We start from the raw sequence: 14,844 nt of genomic DNA, 5'->3' as shown, positions 1-14,844 counted from the left end.
TGACTTCAATAAGTGAGTGCAAATGTAAAATAAGAAAAGAAACGAAATTAAAAATAATGCAGTGCTCCCAAACAAATTGTAAATTCCGTGCGCTTAAAGAAAAAGAAACCGACTCCAACACATACATAAATACCTTTATAACAAGAGCAAATATGCAAAATCAAATAAGGGTGTGGGGAAGCAAAAAAATCGGCAATAACAATTGTGCATTACACACGCAAATCTAAAAGCATATTAGTAAATATATATTAAAATATATAGACGCTAATATACGGTAGAAAAAAGAAAGCAGAAAGAAAAAAGAAATTAAACAATTAGGGAAAAACTGCATACCAGAAATAAAATATATCTATAGTAGCATATGTACCATAGTATAACACTTTGTCACACACACACACCACACACACACAGTACATATGTACCACTTGATCACACCCACCCAATCCATTTACCCCAACACATAAGTCAGATCCCAAGCTCTTGGCGACAATAACAATTTCGGCCGCGTTAGCATAAACAATTGATTCATAGACATAAACATCCGCCGATGCCGTAATTCGTTATTCCCACTAAGCAACCAAATAGCTTACGCAGCACAAATCCTGGTAATTTTCCATGCGCAACTCTCTTAAAGAGCGCAACCCATTTGAATAAAGAGGAGAGCCTTCAAGCTCATATAAACAAAGTCGACCAAGGGTTTGCTAAGCGTTCAACTCACACTCCAGATTTAGTTCTAATTCATCCGCTATACCATTAAGACGTGAATTGACTCCGATTCAAAGTTGTATTTTTATCTTGAAATAAAAACTTATATTTTTTTCAAAACTTGCAACCGCGAACTCGTTATTGGTGCAGTCGGTGGTCCTAAACTTATAGTGACCAACAAAGAACATTCGTGTGTGATTTAACTTCAACTTTGTGGCTAATCAGTGCTACAAGAAGTAACTATCCGCCAGTCATACAGTGCTTAATAATTAAAACCGCTTCAACTTGGTAGCCCACTATAATAGTGTGACCGCTACTAGAAGAAAAAAAAATTATTACATAAGTGCTGCAAAGACAAGACCACTAAAGGGTAACTGAAGCCCCAGGTTTTGCATATCAACCAAAGACAGTGTGTAGCCCGCAAAACAAAAAGCGTGACCGCTACGAGGAGTGAAGAATAAAATAAAATCAACAACAACAAAAACAAGTGAAACAACAATGGCACTACCACAACAACAAGTGCAACTACTCTCCGAGAATCATCTGAACCAGGCTCTTGGTCAGATTCGACAGGTACCAACATTTACCGGTACGACACTGGAACTGAGCTCGTTCATAAGAAGAATAGAGTTCATACTTCAACTATATCCATCAACTGACGTCCGCCAGTTACACGTCCTCTTCAGTGCAATCGAAACGCAAATTGGAGGCGACGCCCAACGAGTATCCCAGCTCAGTGCAGCTAATACATGGCCGGAATTGAAGGAAGCCCTAATCGCCGAGTTCAAGACCCAGACACCATTTGAAGAGCTTTTGAGACGACTAGATAACACCCAATTCAATGGATCAGTTCGTAAGTTCATAGAAGAGCTTGAAGCAAAATGCTTTGTAATAACAAATAATCTAGCTTTAGAAAATAATGATCTACATAATCACATTTATACAAACGCAATGAACAATACAGTAAAAAGTGTAATTATTAAAAAACTCCCAGATAGACTCTACATGCAATTAGCCAGATTTGATATAACAACAGTCAGTAAATTAAAGCAAATTGTACAGCAGGAGGGTTGTTATGACAGTACATGGTCCGATCACCCAAAATCCCAAAATACTCAAAATACCCAAAATAAAAATCAGTACAGCCCATACTATAACAACACTTCAAATAATCAAAATAGAAATCAAAATTATAATCAAACATCAATTAGCCAAAATAAAAATCAATATATGAACAAAAACAATAACAGCCATGACCAGCCTTTTGAACACCTATTCCAAGAATTTAAGCAAAAACTCAACCAAGCACAGACACAAAATCCTTTAAATTATTCCTCCAACTATCAACAAAATCCAGTTTCTTCATCCGCTCCGAATCCGGCAACAAAAAGGCAAAGACCTAGTACCAGAAGCCATTCAAAAATGGATACGTCCGAAAATTTTCATCTACATGCCTCGGACGAAGAAGAAGACACAATTCCTTCATAAATATTGTTTTAAACAATATACCGCTCCGATGAGAGCAAAACAAGTTTTTTATATTCATAATTTTTCCGAAAATTACGATATGATATTAGGTACAGGGTTCCTAGAAGACGCCAACGCCCAAATAAACTTTGGCAAAAGAAGTGTAGTTTTAAACAACAACAGTTTCTTAATGGACTATCTACCAGAACAAGAAGGTAGCCTAGAAGACAACCCCGACTATTTGAATGTTTTACAGCCATCATTATCCACCGATGATGAAGCCACAAATTATGCAATAGGAAACGAGATAAGGGAATCAAATGAATTCAGGCTTGACCATCTAAATAAAGAATAGTCAAATGCCCTTACTAAAATCCTTCAAGAATTTAGGGACATGCAATACAGAGAAGGTGAAAATTTGACCTTCACAAGTACTGTAAACATGAAGACCCAATCTATAGGAAACCTTACAAATACCCCCAGGCCTACGACAAAGAAGTCGAGGTACAAATCAAAGAAATGATTCAACAAGGCATTGTTCGAAAATCGAACTCACCCCACTGTTCTCCTATCTGTATAATACTGAAAAAAAGCGATGCTTCTGGTAAAACATAGTTCAGGATAGTAATCGACTATCGCAAACTAAACGAAATTACTATTGATGATAAATACCCAATTCCTGTCATGGATGAAATACTAGATAAGCTAGGTAGGTCTCAATATTTCACTACCATAGATTTAGCAAAACGTTTTCATCAGATCCAAATGGATGAAAGCTCGATTCAAAAAACAGCTTTTTCCACAAAAAATTGACATTACGAGTACACTCGAATGCCGTTTGGACTGAAGAACGCACCTGCAACATTTCAACGTTGTATTAACAATCTATTAGAAGACCTAATTTACAAAGATTGTTTAGTTTACATGGACGATATAATAGTTTTTTCCACTTAATTGGAAGAACACTTGTTATCTCTACGTAAAGTATTTGCTAAATTACAAGAAGCTAATCTAAAGTTACAACTTGACAAATGTGAATTTATGAAAAGAGAAACAGAGTTCTTAGGACACATTGTAACTACTGAAGGCATAAAGCCCAACCCAAATAAAATAGAGCCATACAGAAATTCCCATTACCTAAAACTAATAAAGAAATAAAATCATTTTTAGGACTTTGCGGTTTCTACCGTAAATTTATCCCTAACTTTGCAAAAATTGCTAAACCCATAACACAAAAATTAAAAAATGGTTCCGTTATAAATTCTAAAGATACCGAGTATTTATCAGCCTTCGAAAAATTAAAATTTTTAATTATGTCCGAACCAATATTAATTTACACAAATTTCGAAAAAACATTCTCATTAACCACAGATGCAAGCAATACCGCTCTAGGTGCTGTATTATCACAGGATCGTAAACCCGTTTGTTACGCTAGCCGCACTCTCAATGAACATGAACTTAATTATTCAGCAATAGAAAAATAACTTTTAGCTATTGTCTGGGCCACTAAATACTTCAGGTCCTATCTTTTTGGTCGTAAATTTCAGATCCTTAGTGATCATCAACCTTTAGTTTGGCTCGATTATATCAAGGAACCAAACATGAAACTCCAAAGATGGAAAATCAAACTAAATGAGTTTGATTACCATATAAAATATGTACCAGGAAAAGAAAACCATGTCGCCGACGCACTTTCACGTGTAAAAATAGAAAACTTCTACGGCGAATCTCCCACTTCAGCTGCTACAGTACATAATAGGTTGTCAAATATCTCCCTTCCGCTTTTTTGCTCTTTATTCAATGCTTTATAAAATGTGTTAGAGTTTTGTTCGATAATCGGTTTCCATCTAGACGGCAACTTCATAATACCTCCCTCGTAGAAGCCCCCCTCCTTATTTGCGAAGAACTCGGACAGCCACTTTTCACAAGCCTCTTTTGAGTTCAACTTTACACCACCAAGGGCATTCGCCATGGACAGGAACAGGTGGTAATCACTTGACGCTATGTCCGGGCTATATGGTGGATGCGATAAAACCTCCCGAGCTCCGAACATCCGAGCTCCCGTAGCTTCTGACGAGTCATCAACGAAGTGTGTGGTCTGGCGTTGTCCTGGTGGAACACTACACCCTTCCTGTTGGCCAATTCTGGACGCTTCTGGTCGATCGCCTGTGCTTCAAGCGGTCCAGTTTTTCGCAGTAGATGGTAGAATTAAGCGTCTGGCCATATGGGAGCAGCTCATAGTGGATGATTCCCTTCCAATCTCACCAAACACACAGCAAAACCTTCCTGTTTGGGACGATTCACCGGCCTTCGACCACGACCGTTTTCGCTTGATATTGTCGTATGTGATCCATTTTTCGTCGCCAGTCACCATCCGCTTCAAGAACGGGTCGAGTTCGTTCCGTTTCAGCAGCATATCGCAGGCGTTGATTCGGTCCAGAAGGTTTTTTGCGTCAAATCATGCGGCACCCAAACATCAAGCTTTTTTTTTGTATCCAGCCTTCTGCAGATGGTTTAAAATGGTTTGGTGACTAACTCCCATATCCTGGTCGATGTCACGAGATGCCACATGCCGGTCTAACTCGATGTATTCCATGATTTGATCGGTATTTGTCGTCACAGGTCTTCCGCCGTCTGGCTTATCCATGGTGTCGTTTTCACCGGCTCTGAATCGTCGAAACCATTCCTCCGCGGTTCGAAGTGATAGAGTACCATCCCCCAAAACACCATTAATCTCACGGAACGTTTCTCTAGCGGATTTGCCTTTAACGAAGGAAAACTTTAAAATACATAAAATTTGTTTACACGTCTATAACTGTTGAACGCAATATCAAAACTAATCATAGCGTCGTTTTATAGGTTATGTCAAGGCCTTTCAAATTATGTATAGTTGCCAGATACGAGCTCTGTAGAGCTTTGTACATAGCCGAGAAATTCAAAAGACAAAAAGGCGGAAGGGAGATATTTGCCAAACTAATATTAGGTTCGACATAATTGATTTCAAATTCTTTATGAGTTTTTACATATCTGCATTCTGTATTAAATTGGTTAAGTATGCCCGTTAAGCATTTGTTTATTATTAAAGTTTTTGAAGATGCCAAATAAGTTTGATTATTTTGAACATAAAAATTATTTTGTTCATTTTCTATTAAAATGTTTTGATTACTATCTGGATATGGAATTATTGTAAAGATTGATTATTTCCTTTGGAATATGGGAAAATATTAGAATTTCATTTGTATCCGTTTTCAGCCAGTTCCTGCATATATAAAAATATCTGCTGGTGTTTTACCTGTTGTATTATGTTTAATTTTATGGTTATAAACATAGAGTAGGGTTTCAAATTTTGTTATTTTATTCTCTGGGTCGGACTCAGTGCTTATAATTCTTAACTTTTCGTTGACAGTTTTATGAAATCTCTCAATGTCAGAAATTCCATTTTTACTTGTTGTGACGTTAATGTGAACATTTTCGGACTTTAGCCATAAATGTAATGCAGCACACATAAATGCTGAGTCTTTATCGGCTTTTATTTCGGATGGTTTTCCCATTTCATTAAAAATTTTAAGTATAGCTTTTTTTGCTTCTCCCTAGAGCTGACTTCAATTAAGGCGGCATATTTGGAATAAACGTCAATACATGGCAGGAATGTTTTACTTTCGATTAAATAAAAATCGATAATATATTTTTCTCTAGGATTGAAAATTTCTGGCGTTAACTCGTAATTTAATTTAGTGTCTCTATGTTCTGTTTTGCACATGTTACATACTTCACATTCGTTGATAATGTTCTGTATTAACTTTTGATAGTCTGGGTAGTAATATTTTTCTTTAAAAATTTTAGTTTGTTTTTCTATACCTGGATGTAAGAGTTCTCTGTGGGTTTTTATTATTACTTCTTTAAATTCTGAATATGTTTCAATATCTATTAATTTACTGGTTGCTCTCATAACTTTAGTTATGTTGTTCGGACTGACAATTTCTAAGAAGGCGTTTTGAAATGTAAGGAAATCTATTTCATTATGAAAATGAATTACGCTATTATTTGTACACAAATATTCTTTTATTAATTCTTTTGCATATGCGCTTGTCATTTCTTTATAATGGATTTTTAGTTTTGTTTTATGAAAATATTTTCTTATTTCTGTATTGTTATTGTCGTCTTTGACAAATTCTATTTGTCTATTATTGTAGTTTATTGGTCTTTCCGTAAAGGAAATGTAATTTTGGTTATCTTCATGGCTACTATATTACATTTTAATATGATTAAAATATATAGATGCTAATATACGGTGGAAAAAAGAAAGCAGATAGAAAAAAGAAATTAAACAATTAGGGAAGAACTGCATACCAGAAATAAAATATATATATATATAATTATATAGTGACATTTCCATAAGTCCCTTAGACTTAAGAACATGCCTACCTCTTTACATACACAAAAAGCATACCCAATACTACCCTACACCTCACAAATGTAAATCTGCTGATACCGCAAACCCCATACTACCCTTTATGTACTCAGCCCCTAGATAAGAATAAAAATGTCACCAGAATCCCAGAACCAAGGCCAAGCGGAAAAACCCCAAGTAATACGAGTACAGGACAAATCACCCATTGGTAGACTAAACATTCTTTGCCTAATTGTCACGTTCCCACGTTCAAAGTTCGGACTCGCAAACTCGAAAACAAAAGTTTTAAGTTTCAAATAAACAAAACGTTAAAGAATCAAAGAGCACTTGTATCCAAGAGCGAATGCACTTGAATCCGAGAGAAATGTAGATAACTCTAAAGCTCTCTCTAAAATCCTAGAATCCAAACTCCATATTTGAAGGCTGGAGGGGTGCTTCTACGAGGGAGGTATTATGATGTTGCCGTCTAGATGGAAACAGATTATCGAACAAAACTGTAACACTTTTTATAAAGCATTGAATAAAGAGCAAAAAAAGCGGAAGGGAGATATTTGACAACCTATTATATTTTAATATGATTAAAATGTATAGATGCTTATATACGGTGGAACAAAACTGTAACACTTTTTATAAAGCATTGAATAAAGAGCAAAAAAAAGCGGAAGGGAGATATTTGACAACCTATTATATTTTAATATGATTAAAATATATAGATGCTTATATACGGTGAAAAAAAGAAAGCAGAAAGAAAAAAGAAATTAAACAATTAGGGAAGAACTGCATACCAGAAATAAAATATATATATAATTACAACTTCGCGGTTTGTTGGTTTATAAAAAAAATATTTTTTTATTCAATCAAAACTTAAGCGAACGTCGGAGACAAATTCACGTCTTATACAATTGAAGTATGAATAAAATCTAAATCTAAAAAGCGAACGCTTAGCAAACCCTTGGCTGAGCTTATTTACTTCTTCATATTGAGCGTACATAGGCTCTCATTTATGTTAACGTTAATTAGGCGCTCTCTTGAGTGAATTGCGCATGGATACAGATCAGCCGAGTTTGAGCTACGTGGAAAGTTTTGACCCTTTAAGCTGTGTAAGCAGTTTTCACCCTTCTAGTGGGAATAACGAATAAGACTGCGGATGTTTATGTTAAATTGTTTACATCGGCCGAATTTGTTATTGTCACCGAGAAGTTGGGGTTCTTATGTGCTAAGGCATTCTTGGTTCTATGTTCTATTGTTGCTAAGTAAGAGAATATAATATATAAAGTGGCTGGTATATGTTGTAGATATATGTTGTGTGGTTGAGCATTACATATGTCACTACCCCACCCTTAAAATTTAGCCTGTCCTCAGGCGGATATTCTAGGATACAATACAGGATTAGCATCAGGTACTGTATTTATATTTTCTGTTGTTATACTATTTTGTTGTTTTATTTGTTCTGAATTCTCTTTTTTATACTTAACAATTAATTTTTTTGGAATGCCTTTATATTTATAAATAAAATATAGTATAAGTGCAAGTATTATAATAGCAAGTATAGTTAATGTAACAATTTGTAATGTGTTGTATGTATTAGTGTGTTCCTTAATTATTTCTTTAGCGTGTAGATATGATAATGGTTCTAACTTTGTTACATTGTTATTGATATAGACCGTTTGTGTGTAGTCTAGTGTTGTGCTTGTGATTAATATGTTTTCTATTTGAACAGAACAATTAAAAGCTTTTATTATATTGTCTCCTTCTATTATAATTTCTCTATTAGTTATACAGTTTTGATTTAATACAACTTTTGATAATTTCCAAGTTAAAATTATGTTTGGTTCTACATAAGTTATTCCAATATTGTTATGTGTTTTTGAATATCTACATTCTGTTGGTATTTGATTTAATATTCCTGTAATACATTTGTTTATTATTGGTTTTCTTGAGTTTTGTTTATAAACTTGATTATCTTGGATATAATATTTATCATTTACATTTTCTATAAGTATATTATTATCTTCGTCTGGATATGGTACGATGTTAAAAAGTGCAGTTTTTATAATGTCTCTAGGAATATGGGAAATAATAAGTATTTCATTTGCATCTGATTTTAACCACGTAGAAGTTTTTATATTTAGCAATTTTTCGGAATTTACATGTGATAATGGATCATGTTTTAGTAATTTGGGATTAAAAATACCAAGTCTTGTTAACTGCATACCAAGTTCTATATCTTCAATGTATTCGGTAAAGTGTTGTAAATTAAATATTAAAAGTTCTAATCTTCTGTCACCCTCACTTATTGCGCTTAAATGGTTGATTACTTCAATGCCTCTATTGACTACTTCTATTACTTCATTCAATTCATTAATTTGAATATTATGTTGAGAAAGATCGTTTATTTTTTGTTCTAATTCTTCTTTGTCATTTTGATCTAAAGTTATTCCATTCATCTCTCTGTCTAATTTTTCAGTTAAATATTGGATTTGGGCTATAGTACCATATTCTTCAGCTTGTTTAATTAAATTCGCAAAAGTTTGTTCGGTTTTTGTTAAGTTTACGGACAAATAGTGATATTCATAGTTTATAGGTATATTAATTGATCCTGTTTTAAATATAAGATATCCATTTTTAGCTTGTATTGGGTTCACCTCTAGGCTTTGACCACGGACGGTATGGACGAAACATATAATAAATGTTATTATGAATAACTGTTTAATCGGACTCCTCTTGATTTTTGAGAGTTGAGCTGGAATGGTATTTACTGTTATTAATTTTCTTTTGTTTTTTAAATTTAGATTTATAATGTTCAACTTTTCTTCCTCTATTTGTTTCTTCGTAATGTTTCTCATCTATTTGTTTATTAGCCCTGTTTTCTTAAATGGGTTAGTTGTTTTACTTTTTACCAATGGTGCTTGTTTATATCTGGTATCTACTTCATAGCTATGTCTATCTTTATTCAACTTATCTATTTTTGATTGTTTCTCCTTTTGGGTGTCATATGCAGGTGTTCCTGCATAAATGAAAATATCAGCTGGTATTCTACCAGTTGTATTATGTTTGGTTTTATGATTATATACATAGAGAATAGTTTCAAATTGTGTTATCTTATTTTCTGGGTCGGACTCACTATTAATGATTCTTAACTTTTCATTGACTGTTTTATGGAATCTTTCAATGTCGGAAATTCCATTTTTACTTGTTGTGATATTTATATTCACATTTTCGGACCTAAGCCATAAGTGTAACGCGGAACATATAAAAGCTGAATCTTTATCGGCCTTTATTTCGGACGGTTTTCCCATTTCATTGAAAATTTTAAGGAGAGCTCTTTTCGCTTCCAGCCAGTCTCTACTGCTAACTTCAATCAAGGCGGCATATTTGGAATAAATGTCAATGCATGACAGGAATGTTTTATTATTGATTAAATAAAAATCGATAACATATTTTTCTCTGGGATTAAAAGTTTCTGGTGTTAACTCATAGTTTAGTTTAGTATCTCTATGTTCTGTTTTGGATATGTTACATACTTCGCATTCATTAATAATGTTCTGTATTAACTTTTGGTAGTCTGGGTAATAATATTTTTCTTTGAAAAGGTTAGTTTGTTTCTCTATTCCTGGGTGTAAAAGTTCTCTGGCTTTTTATAATTATTTCTTTAAATTCTGAATATGTTTCAATATCTTTTAATTTGATGTTTGATTTCATAACTTTAGTTATGTTATTCGGACTGACAATTTCTATGTAAGCGTTTTGAAATGTAAGGAAGTCTGCTTCGTTATGAAAGAAAATTACGCTTCTTTTAGTACAAAAATATTATTAATAATATATGAAAATATCCTTTAGTTTCTACGGTATTATTATCGTCTTTTATAAATTCTATCTGCCTGTTGTAGTAATTAATTGGCCTCTCCGTTAAGGAAATATAAGATTGGTTATCTTCTTGAGCACTGTGAATAGTAGCTTGTGTTGGTAACGAAATATTACTGGAGGTTTCTCCTAGGAAGTTTTCTTCAATTTTTACTCTTGATAGAGCATCTGCTACATGGTTTTCTTTACCAGGGAGATATTTGATATGGTAATCAAATTCATTTAATTTGATTTTCCATCTCTGAAGTTTCATGTTTGGCTCTTTAATTGAATCAAGCCAAACCAATGGCCTGTGATCACTGTAGATCTCGAATTTTCTACCAAATAAATAGGACCTGAAATATTTAGTGGCCCAAACAATAGCAAGGAGTTCCTTTTCTATTGCGGAATAATTAATTTCATGTTCGTTCAGAGTTCTGCTCGCGTAACATATAGGTTTATGCTCTTGCGATAATACCGCGCCTATAGCAAAATTGCTGGCATCAGTAGTTAGTGAAAAAGACTTTTTAAAATCTGGGTGTATTAATATGGGATCGGACGTTATTAACACTTTTAGTTTTTCAAAAGCTAAGTAATAGTCTGAGTCTTTGATATTTATTATTGAGCCTTTTTTTAGTCGTAATGTCATTGGTTTTGCTATTTTAGCGAAGTTTGGAATAAATTTGCGGTAAAAACCGCAAAGACCAAGAAATGATTTTATTTCCTTAGTGGACTTTGGTATAGGGAAATTCACTACGGCTTTAATTTTTGTGGGATTTGGTTTAATACCATCTGTTGTAATTATATGCCCTAGGAATTCAGTTTCTTTTTTAAGGAATTCGCATTTGTCTAGCTGTAATTTTAAATTTGCTTCCCTGAGCTTTAAGAATACCTTTCGCAAAGACATTATGTGCTCTTCCAATGAAGTGGAATACACAATTATGTCATCCATATATACGAGACAGTTTTTGTATATTAAATCTGCTAAGAGATTATTCATGCAACGTTGAAAAGTTGCGGGTGCATTTTTTAAACCAAATGGCATTCGAGTATATTCAAAATGACCATTTTTGGTGGAAAAAGCTGTCTTCGCAATGGAATTTTCATCCATTTGTATTTGATGAAAACCTTTTGCGAGGTCAATGGTTGTAAAGTATTGGCAATTTCCAAGCTTGTCCAATATTTCATCCATTACCGGTATTGGGTATTTGTCATCAACGGTAATTTCGTTGAGGTTGCGATAGTCAATGACTATGCGAAATTTTGATTTTCCCGATGCATCTGGCTTTTTGGGTACTACCCAAACCGGAGAGCAATACGGAGAATTCGATTTTCTTATGATGCCTTGTTGCATCATGTCTTTCATTTGGTTTTCGACTTCTTCGTCGAAGCTTTGTGGGTATTTGTATGGACGTCTGTAAATTGGGTCTTCGTGTTTAGTTGTTATGACATGTTTAGTTGTACTTGTGAAGGTCAAATTTTTACCTTCTTTGTACTGTATGTCACTAAACTCGTATAAGACACTGGTGAGGGCTTTCCTCTCTTCATCGTTTAGATGATCAAGTCGAAATTCATTTGTTTCATTGAGTTCGTTGTCAATTACATAATTGACATACTCAATATTTAGAGAATCTAATAGGTTTTCTTTTAAACTCTCTTTAGGTGTTTCTTCTTCTTCATTAATATCTTCAAGTCGCAATTTAAATGTGTATTTATTTAAAGTGACTGTATTGGATGTATAGCATATAATTGCTTTGGAATCTTCCAAATATTCCCTGCCTAACAAAATGTCGTATTTTTCTGAGAATTTATGTAAATAAAATGTTTGCTTTGTCGGACATAGTTTACTAGGTTTTAATGAAATTTTTGATTTTAAAATAATTTGACCGTTTATTGTGTGTACATCCAATGGAGCTTTTGAGTTAATCGGACAATTGAAAAAATTTTTACTCATCAAATTTATTGATGAACCTGTGTCAATCAAACATTTGAGTTTGATATCGTTCATAGTTATTTGTATGAATGGGTAGGTTCTTCTTCTTCTACTTCTGATTCCGATCCCGAGGCAAGTTGATGAAAATTTTCACTGGTGTCCATTTTAGACTGACCACTGGAACTTTCACGCTGCCTTTTTTGGGGTTGGTTAGTAGTAGAATAAGATATGGGTTTTTGATAATTTAGAGTGTTTTGCGCTCTACCCTGGTCTAACTTTTGTTTGAACTCGCTGTATGTTGCTTGGTTATTTTCAACCCTTTTTGAATTATTACTTGCATAATTATTTTGATTTTGATTTTGCTGTGTTTGAATATAATAAGGTTTTGTACCTTGGTCATTATTATTTCCCTTGTTCTTTTGAGATTCATTATATCTACTACTGCTTTGTGATGTAGATGGACTGTTTGATTTAGTTTTAACTTTTTCTGTATTTGATACAATTGTATCGTAAAGGCCTTCCCTTTGCGCTACTTGTCTTAATAATGTTGTTGTTGTAATATCGTATCTTGCTAAAGTCATGAACATTCTGTCTGGAATTCTTTTATAAATTACATCTTTTATAGTATTAGCCGGTAAAGAGTTGGTATAAAGAGTTGTATTTGTATAATTATTTTCTAGTGATAATTTACTTGAAATTTCGAACATCTTATTTTCTAGTTCTTCTACAAACTTACGAATACTACCACTCCAGTATGTGTTGTAAAGTCTTCTTAGCAGCTCTTCGTATGGGATTTGGGTTTTGAATTCATCAATGAGCACTGATCGCAGTTCAGCCCAGGTGTTGCACTGTTGTAGCTGGGACACTTCTTGTGAGTGTCGGGACAGCTGCATCTCGATGGCACTGTAGAGTACACTATGTTGCCTCTTGTCTGTTGTCGGGTATAGGGACATCACGAAGTCCACACGTCTCACAAATGATGCCAGTTCTCTTGTGGAACCGTCAAATGTTGGGATGTGGCGAATCTGGCCCAAAGCCTGATTCAAATGTAGCTCGGATAGAATCATAATTTGTTCACTGGGTTGTGCCATGTTGTTGGCTATTGTTGATTTTTGCTTTTGAATCACTTGGTAGGTTAATACCGGGGTTTTTATTTTATTTTTTTTTTTTTAATTTTTAAGATTCACACACCTTCGTAGCGGTCCAATCAATGTTAGATGGGCTACACTGACCTGGTAACAGTCACACCTTTTATTTGTTTTGGTGGGTCACGCTTTAATGGTCACTTGCAGTTTTTAATTTGTATTAATAGTATCCAACATCGAGAGTTAGATAACTATTCACAAATATTTTGTCACATAGATTCTTTTGCGGATCTGCTTTGTATAAACTGAAGCACAAACGAAACTTTGTTCGCCACGAGCTGCGCTTTATTAATCTCGAACTAATTTATTAGCTCTAAGAGATTATGTTCACACGCGGATCCTACCGACTGCGCCAATTACAACTTCGCGGTTTGTTGGTTTATAAAAAAAATATTTTTTTATTCAATCAAAACTTAAGCGAACGTCGGAGACAAATTCACGTCTTATACAATTGAAGTATGAATAAAATCTAAATCTAATTTGCAAAGGGAACGCTTAGCAAACCCTTGGCTGAGCTTATTTACTTCTTCATATTGAGCGTCCATAGGCTCTCATTTATGTTAACGTTAATTAGGCGCTCTCTTGAGTGAATTGCGCATGGATACAGATCAGCCGAGTTTGAGCTACGTGGAAAGTTTTGACCCTTTAAGCTGTGTAAGCAGTTTTCACCCTTCTAGTGGGAATAACGAATAAGACTGCGGATGTTTATGTTAAATTGTTTACATCGGCCGAATTTGTTATTGTCACCGAGAAGTTGGGGTTCTTATGTGCTAAGGCATTCTTGGTTCTATGTTCTATTGTTGCTAAGTAAGAGAATATAATATATAAAGTGGCTGGTATATGTTGTAGATATATGTTGTGTGGTTGAGCATTACATATGTCACTATATATATAATTATTTAGTGACATTTCCATAAGTCCCTTAGACTTAAGAACATGCCTACCTCTTTACATACACAAAAAGCATACCCAATACTACCCTACACCTCACAAATGTAAATCTGCTGATACCGCAAACCCCATACTACCCTTTATGTACTCAGCCCCTAGATAAGAATAAAAATGTCACCAGAATCCCAGAACCAAGGCCAAGCGGAAAAACCCCAAGTAATACGAGTACAGGACAAATCACCCATTGGTAGACTAAACATTCTTTGCCTAATTGTCACGTTCCCACGTTCAAAGTTCGGACTCGCAAACTCGAAAACAAAAGTTTTAAGTTTCAAATAAACAAAACGTTAAAGAATCAAAGAGCACTTGTATCCAAGAGCGAATGCACTTGAATCCGAGAGAAATGTAGATAACTCTAAAGCTCTCTCTAAAATCCTAGAATCCAAACT

The sequence above is a fragment of the Drosophila erecta genome, unplaced genomic scaffold (assembly GCF_003286155.1).
Source record: "Drosophila erecta strain 14021-0224.00,06,07 unplaced genomic scaffold, DereRS2 tig00000365-arrow-arrow-pilon, whole genome shotgun sequence".
In the NCBI taxonomy this organism is placed as follows: Eukaryota; Metazoa; Arthropoda; class Insecta; order Diptera; family Drosophilidae; genus Drosophila; species Drosophila erecta.
This window is presented reverse-complemented; position numbering follows the sequence as displayed.